Source organism: Solanum dulcamara, chromosome 6 (genome assembly GCF_947179165.1).
Source record: "Solanum dulcamara chromosome 6, daSolDulc1.2, whole genome shotgun sequence".
In the NCBI taxonomy this organism is placed as follows: Eukaryota; Viridiplantae; Streptophyta; class Magnoliopsida; order Solanales; family Solanaceae; genus Solanum; species Solanum dulcamara.
In genome coordinates, this window is record NC_077242.1 from 33,625,087 (window position 1) to 33,637,080 (window position 11,994).

Consider the following 11,994-nt stretch of genomic DNA (forward strand, 5'->3'; position numbering starts at 1 on the left):
AAGGATAGAAAACAGCCACGAAGTTTCAGTCGCGCTAGAAGAGCTTCCGAGGTGAATTTTGGTGAGTTTCGGACAAGGTAAGGCTTTCCCATTTAAATTGGAGTTTATGATGTTTTTATGAGGTATATTACATGTCTTAAATGAGTCAGGAAGTGGAAAAATTGCATAAGGATGCTTGACGTTAAAAAGAAACTAAATTGAAGTCATTAGAGTTAAATCGAAGTCGAGTACTGTGTTGTGATTGTGGTGCTGCGGTTGTAGCTGGTTTGATTGTGTGTTGCAGAGATGGAAAGTGTTATAATAATGGTGTGGGTGCTTCTTATTTCAGCCATACGACCCTCTGTTTCATATAGTTAAAGGTTTTACGAAACAAAGGTTAAAAACTCTATTTTGGTATCGTAGTTTTGAGCGAGTTGGTTGGAGTTTATATTGTGTAATTTTAAAGTGATTTAACTTGTATATATGATGTTGGTTGTTGTTTTTGGTTGTATGTTTTAATTAAGAATGTAGTTGAAAGTTTGTATAGGGCAAGTTATAAGGGAGATGATGCCCGATTTCTGATAACTTCAAAACTAGTAATAAACTAGTCGAGGGAAATAAATAAGAAAACGATTCCTATGGATACTTGGTTGTAGAGTTTGAAATTGGAAAGTGAAAGGTTATTAACCGTAGTATTGCATTCATGTTAAATAGGTTCAAAAGACGATGAAGCAAACGTGATTTAGAGTAATCCATAAAAGGTATGTGAAGCTACCTTCTTTCTCTTGGCATGTTTTTGGCATAAGTATATAAAGATGTCCCTTATTTCTTTTGGCATGTCTTAGGATTAAGTAAGGATTAATATGAGATTTGGGGGTAATTCCATTCATAAGTATCGAGGGTGATTCATGATTCCTGTTCTTAGAGATTCTCCGATAGTTAATCTCCTTGACTTTGATAAGTTATTTTGTATCATCTTGATTCATGCCTATGATTTCTAAGGCTCTTTTGATATGATCAATAGTGATATTTGAGGGATGGTTGAGATGACTATCGTCCTGATTTTCAAATGACAATTCATTTTTATTACTTTATCGAGTCTTTGACAATGTTTTAAATTGCATTTATTTTCTCACTACTCTACTCGTGGATGCCTCAATGCTTCTTTCACTGAGCCCAAGCCAGGATATGTTATCAAGCGTACTTCTTTGCATTGTTTGTCGTGCCCCAAGGTGAGGGGACAGGTATGAAATGTACATGGGTTATGGTGTATGTTATGCCATGTACACATATGCTGATGTCTGATGATATGATATGATATGGCCACCTTATATGATATGATTTGTTACGGCGATGTTTCCTACTTTAGAGTATGTTGTGATGTGGTACATGTGACAGGAGGGCGACCACGTTTTGTTCACCAAGTCCCCTAATGGGGCCGGATATGACATATATTTTTTCGCATGCATTATCTATGTTTGTGATAAGTATTTTGACATTCTGGATATTTTGCTCATTTTCTGTACAGTCTGTTCTGGTTATGACTTTATTTATTACAGTCCATGCTTTACATATTTAGTACATTTTCCATACTGACCCCCTTTCCTCGGGGGATGTATTACATGCCCGCAGGTACAGACGTTTGAGTTGCCGATCCGCTTGCTTAAGACATGCACTCTGCTGTTTGACAGTGCTCCTTTGTCCAGAGCCCATATTTTGGTAATTACCTTTCTGTAGCCTATATGTATATGTTTGTCAAGGGTATGATGGGGCCCTGTCCTGTCATACGATTATGCTATCATTCTGTAGAGGTCTGTAGATATGTATTTGTGGGTTCTGTATATGTTTTGGGCTTTTGTGTTCCGTGACGGCCTTATCGGTTTTTATTAGTTGTATCTATTTTCGTGCGCTATCTAGTGACCTAAATTAATTTCTATATTTTTTTATTCTGCTAGTATACTAATTTGGGCTAAGGATACGTATGGGTGTCCAACTCGGGCACGAGTCGCAGCCTACGAGATTGGGTAGTGAAAAAGTGGTATTAGAGCGGTCCTTCCTTGGAGTATCTACAGACCGTGTCTAGTAGAGTCTTGTTTATAGGTGTGTTACATGCCACATCTACAAATAGGAGGCTATAAGATATTTAGGAAGTTACCTTTCTTTCATATCTAAGATCGTGTGATAGATCCAAGTCATAGGAAAACTACTTATATTAACCTTGGATGTTATTGTCATGACCCAATTCTGTAGGCCATGACTGGTGCCCGAGTTGGGCACCCATACATACACTTAGCCCCACTTAGCGTGTTAGAATAATGGACAAAAGTAGAAGTCAAGAAGGGGTCGCTAGAGAGCACATAAGAATAGATATAGCACAAGAGGGCCATTAAGGCCATCACAAAACACAAAGCCCAAAACATATATGCATAACCCACATCATAAGTCTATAGACCTCTACAGAACAATAGCCTAGTCATATGATAGGACAGGGGCCCATCGTACCCTTAACCAACATGAACAAATATACAACAGAAAAGTTAGTACCAAAATAGGGCTCCGGACAAAGAAGCACTGCCAACCAACAGGGTGGATGTCCTAAGCGAGCGGATCAGCAAACTAAGCGTCTGTACCTGCGGGCATGTAACATAGCCCCCGAAGAAAAGGGGTCAGTACAAATAATGTACCAAGTATGTAAAGCATAAACTATAATAAGTAAAGTCATTACTAGAACAAAAGGTGCAAATATGAGCAAAATATCAAGAATATCAAAATGTTTTCCATAACCACAGATAATATATGCAGAAAAACATATGCCATATCCATCCCCATTATGGGACTCGGTGAACAAAACGTGGTCACCACCCCGTCACTGGCGCCACAGCACAGCATACATCCAGAGTAGAGAATATCTCCATAACAAATCATATCATATCAGATGGCCATATCATATCATATCATATGTGTACATGGCACATCATAACTCGATAAAAACCATGTACAGGTCATACCTACCCCCTCATGTCAGGGCACGGCGAACAATGCAGAGAAGTACGCATGATAACAAAACCTGACCCAGGCTCAGTGAAGGAAGCATTGAGGCACCCACGAGTGGAGTAGTGAGTTATATCAAGTACCTTTTCAATATAACTATGAGTTATATCAAAATAGAAATTTTGGAATCATATACACGTATCTAGGCACGATAAAATATCCTTTAGAAAATCAAGAAGTTGGCCATCCTAGCGGCTCTACGAATAGGAACTTCCTTGGAATCATATAAAAGTCATATACTTGTTTCATAAAAACCATGCCAAAAAGTAATATTAGCTTTATATACTTATGTCAAAACATGCCAAGAGAAAAAAATAAGCTTTACATACTTACGCCAAGGACATGCCAAAAGAAGGAACGGTTAGCTTTACATACCTCTTACGAATTACCCCTAATACGTTCACCTCTTCGTCTCTTGAACCTATTTAACATGAAATTAATACTATGGTTAATGACCTTTCACTTTTCAATTCCAACTCTACAACCAAGTCTCTATAGAGGCCATTTCCTTATCCATTTCCCTCGACTAGTTCATTACTAGTTCCTAAGTTATCGAAAATCAGGCAGCATCTCCCCTATAACTTCAACATCCTCAAGATTTCCACTCTGCCATCATGTCAAAAACCATATCAACCACAACCAGAATCATATATACAAGTAAATCACTTCAACATTACTTAATACAACTCCAAACCACTAGCTCAAAACTACGATATCAAAATAGAGTTTTTATATTTTTATTACGCAAAATCTTTAACCATACCAAATGGAAGGTCGTGTGGCTGCAACCAGAATCACCCACACCCTTTTTAAAATACTTTAAATCCCTTCAACATGAAACCCAACCAGCCGCACCTGGAGCACCAAAACGACAACCCACTACTCGACTTCGATTTAGCTATAACCACTTCAATTTAGTTTGTTTCTAACATCAATCATCCTTATGCAATTTTTCCATTTCCAACCTTATTTAAGACATGTAATATACATTATATAAACGTCATAAACTCCAATCTGATAGAGAAAACTTTACCTTACCAGAAACTCGCCAAAATGTTCCAGAACTTTACCTCGGAATTTCCTTTAGCGCAGCTAAAACTTCGGGGCTGTTTGTTAACATTTTGGGGCTGCTCCAAACCATAAATGTAAATTAAAAACACCATAATACCCTTTTGGTATACCCTAGATAATTAATTCACGGAACAGAATTGGAGAACTTACCTTTTTCTCCCCAAAACCGTAGCTCTCTCTCTCTAGCTCAAGGTTTCTTTTTCTTCTTCTCTTTTCTAGAACTCTCTTGAAGAAGATGACTTATGGGATAAGCATGAGGGAAATAAGTCATAAAACATATATATATATAGGACACCTTAGGGGGTGAGACATGTCAACACCTCATAGAGCCAATGCACTATCTCCTCCACTTAGGGGATGCCACATGGCATGTGGGGGCCTACCCTCTTGCTGCAGCTTCTTCCACGTAGCACTCTCCCCTTCTCCTCGTGGGTTTGTAATCTCTCCTTATTTTATGAATCTATGTAATTCTTGCTATGTAAGCTTGGTATGTACTCAAGTAGCTTAAGTGTGTAAGATTTCCAAGTGGTAGCTTACGTAAATAAGTCGAGTCCTACAACTCATTACTTGGCCTCCAATTCCTTCTGGATTCCTATAATTTTATTTCCAATCTTCCCTGCCATGGGGTATCACATTCTCCTTTCCTTAGAGTTGTTTGATAGCGTTATATCTTATCCGGCTCACATGGTAACTTCTAAGAAGCTTTCAAGAACTTAGTGTCACGACCCAACCTAGTAGGACGTGACGGATGCCCGAACTGGACACTCGCATGTACCCTTGCTTACTATAAGGAAACCTGTCTCCTATTTGAGTCATAGTGTGCCAACAGGCAAGACAACATACATAAGCCGATGAGGCTATGGTAACATATAGGAACAATTGTTCACACATACATATACAACCCACATACATGTCCACAGACCTCTAAGAGTAAAAAGATACAGAAACAAAAGGTGGGACAGGGCCTCCGTCGTACCTCTGAATAAACAACTATATACATTATACGATCAGCACCAAAAGTTAGGCTCCAGAATAGTGTAGCACTTCCGACATAGATGAGTGGGAGTCCTAAGCTGGCGGATCTCAAAAGTAAGCATTTGTACCTGCGGTCATGAAATGCAGCCACCCCTCCCCCGAAGAAAGGGAGGTCAGTACAATATATGTACTGAGTATGTAAAACATAACACATCATAGCTAAGACCATAACTAAAACAAGGATGCAGGGGAAAAGTGTAATAATTAACAAATTAATGTACCTGTACCTTAGGACACGTAGTCATATACATCATCATACACTGTGCCTGGTTCACTAAGGAACTCGGTATCATAACTATTTCCTCATATTACCATATCACCATATCATCATCCCCTTTCATCACATAAATTATTTTATCAGGTCATCATATACGGCATTATATCATCGCATACGGCATAATCTTATCGTATATGTCATCATAGTACATCTGGTCCACTATGGGGCTCAGAGTCACAAGTGTATCCCTATATTTTCACATGCATGCCTACATAAGTATCCGGCCTTTTAGTGAGGGACTCGGTGAAAGAGTAGTGTACATAACGTACCATACCTGCCCCTTTATGGGACTCAGTGCCATCATCACATAGTAAAATATACTAAGGAATATTTGGCCCGATCCATAATTTAAAACAATGCCGAGGAACGTACGATCCGATCCATATTTTCATCATATCATTATATATATATATATATATATCCATCCTGAGACTCGATGAATAACTTCATCACATACGACATCATCATATGCTTTACTTCATCATATATGACATTTTATCATCATATACTTCATACATATATATACATATCCGGCCCGGGACTCGGTGAAAGAGTAATAAAGCAGCACACGATAATGTTCCCGGCCCATCATGAGACATGGTGAAAAAAGGGTTATCGTATGCACGAGTAGAGTAGTGAGAAACCATATGCAATTTACATCATTATCTAAGACTCAATGAAATAGTCAAGTGAACCATCACTCGAAGACCAGAGTAATATTCATCTTAAGTACCTTCTAAACATCGTTAGGGATCATATCAATTGGAGTCTTCGGAATCGTAGACATGTACCGAGACAAGGTTAATCGGCTTATGAAATTAGAGACGTTTGACATCATAGAGATCTTAGGAATAAGAGCTTACACATTCAAATACTATTCATCATATAGAAGACTCGAGGGTAGTAGTTCGACTACTTGAGATCTTTAATATCAAGAGGTGAATAAGAATTATAGTTCCTACTTCACATGCATCCGATTACTATTTCATATGTAGAAGGCTCGAGGGTGATAGTTCATCTACCTTAAGAGCCTTAACACTCAGAAGTGAACAAGAATTATGAATCATAAATCATGTTCAGAGCTCATGAATAGAATTACTCCAAGCTTCATATACATATCATTCATAACTTACATCTAAGACATGCCAAAAGAAAAAAAGAATAGCTCTACATACTTATGCCAAAACATGCCAAGAGAAAGAAGGGCTTCACATACCTCTTTAGGGATTAATTGTAACCCAGCTTGCCTCGATGTCTCCTTAACCTATTTAACATGAAAGTAACACTAATATTAATAACATTTCATTTTCAAATTTCCAAATCTACACCCAAGTATGCATAGGAATCATTTCCTTATCCATTTCCCTCGACTAGTTTATTACTAGTTCTGAAGTTACCGAAAATCGGGCAGCATCTCCCCTATAACTTGCCCTATCCAACTGCTAATCTTATCAGCCATATTTTCAACAACAACCAGCATCTATATATACAATCAAATCACCTCAACATTACTCAATACAACTCAAAACAACTAGCTCAAAACTACGATACCGAAATAGAGATTTTAGCCTTTATTATGTAAAACCTTTAACCATACGAAATGGAGGGTCGTGTGGCTTCAAACAGCAGTATCCATACCTATTTTAGGACACTTTCCATCCCTGAAACACACAACCAAATCAGCTTCAACCGCATAGCCACAATCACAACACACTACTCGACCTCGATTTAACTATAACGACTTCAACTTAGTTTGTCTTTAACGTCAAGTATCCTTATGCAATTTTTCCACCTCTAGCCCCTTTTTATACATTTAATATACCTCATAAAAACATAATAAACTCCAATTTGAAATGTAAAATCTTACCTTTCCCGAACCTCGCCAAACTCAGCAAAACATGCCTCGGAAGTTCCTTTAGCGCAACTAAAACATTGTGGATGCTTGCTAACGTTTTGGTGCTGCTCCAAACCATAAATTTACATTAATAACATATTCATAACATCGTGGTATAACCTAGATAATTAATTCACAGAACAAAATCGAATACTTACCTCTTTTTTCTTCCCAAATCCGAGCTGTCTCTCTCCATCTAGTTCTAAGTTTCTCTTCTCTTCTTCTTTCTAGAATTTTCTTGAATGGTTTTTTTTTATGAAAATGAAACTTTAAGGATAAGTATGACTTAAAATTCATCAACCATGTATAAATATAGGCCACCCTAGGGAGTGACATGTGTCATCCCCTAAGTGGTGACACATGTCAGGGGCTAAGTGGTGACACGTGTCAAGCCCTCATTGGGCCAAAACATCCCTTCCTCCTACCATAGGATTCCATATGGAAGGTGGGGTCCACCCCCTTTATCCAACTGCTGCCACGTGGTACTCTCCCTTGCTGCTATGTGGCACTCTTTCATGCCTCCACGTGTCACTCTCTCTTCCTCCTCGTGGGTTCGTAATCTCGTCTTACTTTATGAACCTATGTAATTCTTGCCACGTAATCTTGGTATGTACTCAAGTAGCTTAAGTATGTAAGATTTCCAATTTGGTATCTTATGTAAGTAAGTCGAGTCCTACGACTCATTATTTGGTCTCCAACTTCTTTTGGATTCTTACAACGCTATTTCCAATCTTCCCTATCATGAGGTGTCACATTTTCCCTTCTTTAGAGTTGTTTGATAGCGTTATGGACTATCTCTATCTTTCGACATCTCATCTCTATAATAGAGATAATAGTGGGTGGAGAATCCTTGTGTATTCTACTGGTATAGAATCTTTGTGTATTACTAGGAAGGCGGGAAACGTCCGTCTAGCGGTCATGGGAAAGCCAAAACTTGTATATAATAAGTCAATACTGGGTCGTGAACGGAGCGATAGCTTCACTCTTAACCCGCATTATCTGAGAAAGGCATAGAAAGAATTCCCTCATCCCGACTCAGCTTCTCTCTCCGATACAGGAAATCTAACAATTCCTATTCTTACTAACCTTTTTGCCTAGCGTCTTTCCGATATATTGAATTATCATCCCTAATCTAAGATAGCGTGATGCCACCAACAGTCGATTTATTAGACTGCTCCCCTTAATTGAATCTCCAGGCCTGCCAAAGACTGCCCACTTACAAAATAGGCCTAAGCCTATGCCAATGGACTCGTGACATCCATGCACTGAGTCGTCAAATGACGCACGTTAAGAAGACCCAAGCCTACATGCACGGGCCCATCCCACAAAGTCCTACAAATTCAGACTCGGGCCTGTCAAGCCTGCTTTCCTCGATCCAAGCCCGGTGAAAAAAAAAGCATAAGAAGAGTCCGATAATGGCCGGTCTTTAAAGGCCCTTAAGAAAGAGGCTTAAGTCATCGATTCCAATCCGATAACGCTTTTCTTTTTATTGGTATGCCACTCCGCGAGCAAGGAGCGAGCTAAGTAAATCTTACCTGAAAATGAGTGAGATTCGATTCTTTTTCCTTTGTCCTTTTTGTTTTGTCATTTTCTTTTCTCTATGATCCCAATTATTATATAATAGAAACTATAAGAATCCCAAAACTTCACATAATACGTATCATTACATTAGAGTCTCAATTTTTTTTTCAATTTCTAAACAACTATCGTTTGTGAATGTAGGTTGTGTCGGGGATATACTGTGGCTAGTAAGTCATTTCGTTTACATTTTATTCAACGAGACCGAAAACATAGCAATGATTTGTTTTATGGACAGTTATATTATTTCCAGCCCAAATGAGGTAGTGCCTAATGTCACCGGGAGCGAGTTGGTAGGGGGGCCTGAGATCTTGAGAATGGATCAAGGAAATCCTGATGCTCCGCCAGCCATTCCTCATGCTGAACAGACTATGGGGGATCTGGATCTAGCCTTGCGATTGGGGCCGCCGAGCCCAACAAAAGAGGCTCTCGAAAGAGAGCTTTCGACCTGAGGTGTCACATTTTCCCTTCTTTAGAGTTGTTTGATAGCGTTATGGACTATCCGGCTCCCATGTTAAATTCTAAGAAGCTTAAGAAGCTTTAAGAAGCTTTAAGAAACTTAAGAATCCTTCCAAAAACTTAAGAACCTTTCCAAGGTACAAAAGTACGGGGTGTAACACTTAGGAATCTTTCAAGAAACTTAAGAAGCTTTTAGAAGCTTTAAGAAACTTTAGGAAACCTTAAGAAACTTAAGAGGTTTACCATCCTTCCATGAAACTTAAGAGCCTTTCAAGAGACTTAAGAAAGCGTTCCAAGGTACAAAAGTACGGGGTGTAACATCTTTCCCCCCTTTAGAACATTCGTCCTCAAATGTGAACCAAAACCTTCCTCCGGATCTTATACCGACTATATGGAGAGTTTCTCTGTCCCGTTGCCATAACATATACTTTTATCGAGCAATCAATATCAGAGTTCCAAAGGTTAGGATTACTTGTAGACGTAGGGAATAGGTACGGATACTTGTGTTTTATTTCCTCCTTCACTTCCCAGGGGGTCACCCATCCTAGTACTACTCTCGCCCAAGCACGCTTAACTTCGGAGTTCTGATGGGATCCAGTGCGTTAGTGCTGGTATGATCGCATCCATTCCTTAAGGTCTCCACCAATGTTTCCTCACACGGTCTCAGATATCGTGGCTTCTATCTATTTATTGCTCGCCTCGAGATCCTTCCATTACTTATGGGATCTCGTTTGAAGTTTAAGAGTTCCCATTTGCATATGATAGCGTCAGTTGATTTTCTCTTACGCTTGTATTTCTATTATCCGCTTCCCCTCCCCCCCTTTTAGGGTGTACCCATGTTATCTTCTGTTTATTTTCAACTATTCATGCGCAAATGATTCTATTACAACATATTGAACATGCTGCACCATGTCTACACCCTCTGTTAGATCATTCATACTTTAGGTTGCCCCTATAAGAAACCCTAGTACAATAATGGGATGCTTAGAATTCTCAATAAATAGTACACAATCTAGTCCAAGTACTGGTACTTGAGTCATATAATTAATGTAGTAGTTTAGCCGAAGCCACATTTTATTCATCCCAATCAATACGTTCCTAGTGCTTGCTAACTCATGCCCGCATAGAATCTCATTTGAAGTTTAAGCGTTCCTGTTAACCTGTGATAGTGTTAATTGACTTCATCCCACACTTGTACTTCTCTTGTCCACTTTCCCCTTTTAGGGTGTACCCATGTCATCCTCTGCTTATTTTCAACTGTTCATACGCATATGATTTTGCCCCAACACCTTTGACATACCGCACCATGTGTGCACCTTTTATTAGACCATCAATACTTTAAGTTTCCCCTGCATAGACCTTAATACCACCATGGGGTGCTTAGAATTCTCGATAAATAGTACCTAATCTAGTCCAAGTACTGGTACTCGAGTCATATAACTAATGTAGTAGCTTAGTCGAAGCCATATTTCCTTCATCCCAATCAGTACGTCACTAGTGCATATAATCGTGTCCGATTCTCCATTCGGGGGCACTTATACTCTGATGACACGTGTTTCACGTTTTGTTATCACCTTTTTTTTCCAAAGGATACCACTTGTCCCTTTAATAATTTCACAATGCCTCAGTTGTTTTGCAATTTCTATTCCCTATCCTCGAGGGATCCCACTATTTTCCAAAGTGGAGGTACATATGCACAATACCCCTTTCTACTTCATGAGCTTCCATCCTTATCGTGTACCCAATGCTAACTCCTAATCTTACTCACAATCACATTCTTTAGCTACTTCTTTACTAGGCTCTAAGTATTTTCATAATGATCCTCATTATATTCACACTATATTCTGTTCATGGTCAATCCCAAAGGGTAATATTTCTTAATTTTTATTCACGATCCTTACCATGGGCTAATTCCACCCGGTGGAGCAAGCGTACTTAACCCTTTATCCTTCCTCGTCACTCTCACCCTTAATACCTCGCAGGCTGTCTTAAGACATTCATATTCATCACCATTTTTCTCACCATATAAGTATTGACCTTCTACTTGCCACCCATATCACAATTAACTTATTTCCCAAAGTCAGTTGTACTCCTAGTTTAGTCAGATCTTATCGTTACTGTGGATACGATCTCTCAAGATATATTACAACCTTATATCTCATTCTCTTTCTATTTCCAAAAACATTTTGGCAGAGTTTACTCTATATTCCTTACTATCCCAAACCTGCACTCAGAAAATACCAATAATGCCTCACAGGTCAAATACATATATATTCATATCACAGCCTCACAGGGCGCCCAATATCAACAACAGTATAAAATGATGGACTTACCACGCATGTCCAACTCGAACTGCACCCGTTATACTTTTTTATCTACTCTTCCTTTCCCTTTTCAACCTTACATGTCAATCCTATGTCCACACCTCACCTGACATATCTCCGTCATGCCTTTGCTTACCTGCGTTCCCTGTAACCTCCAATATCGTCAGTTACTTTCTTCTATCGATGTTGTCCTTCTACTAAAATCACAAGTTAGTATGAGGAATTCCATTCCCTATCACTCGTCTCTATCGCACAATCTTAGATATGAAAGAAAGGTAACATCCTAATGTCTTGTAGCCTCCTATTTATAGATGTGGTGCATAACA

At 39.0% G+C, this 11,994-nt stretch overlaps 1 pseudogene; it reads right to left on the reverse strand.

The window, feature by feature from the left end:
* Positions 1-9,851: 9,851 nt before the first annotated feature.
* On the reverse strand, positions 9,852-9,969 carry LOC129893589 (5S ribosomal RNA; annotated as a pseudogene).
* Positions 9,970-11,994: the final 2,025 nt, after the last annotated feature.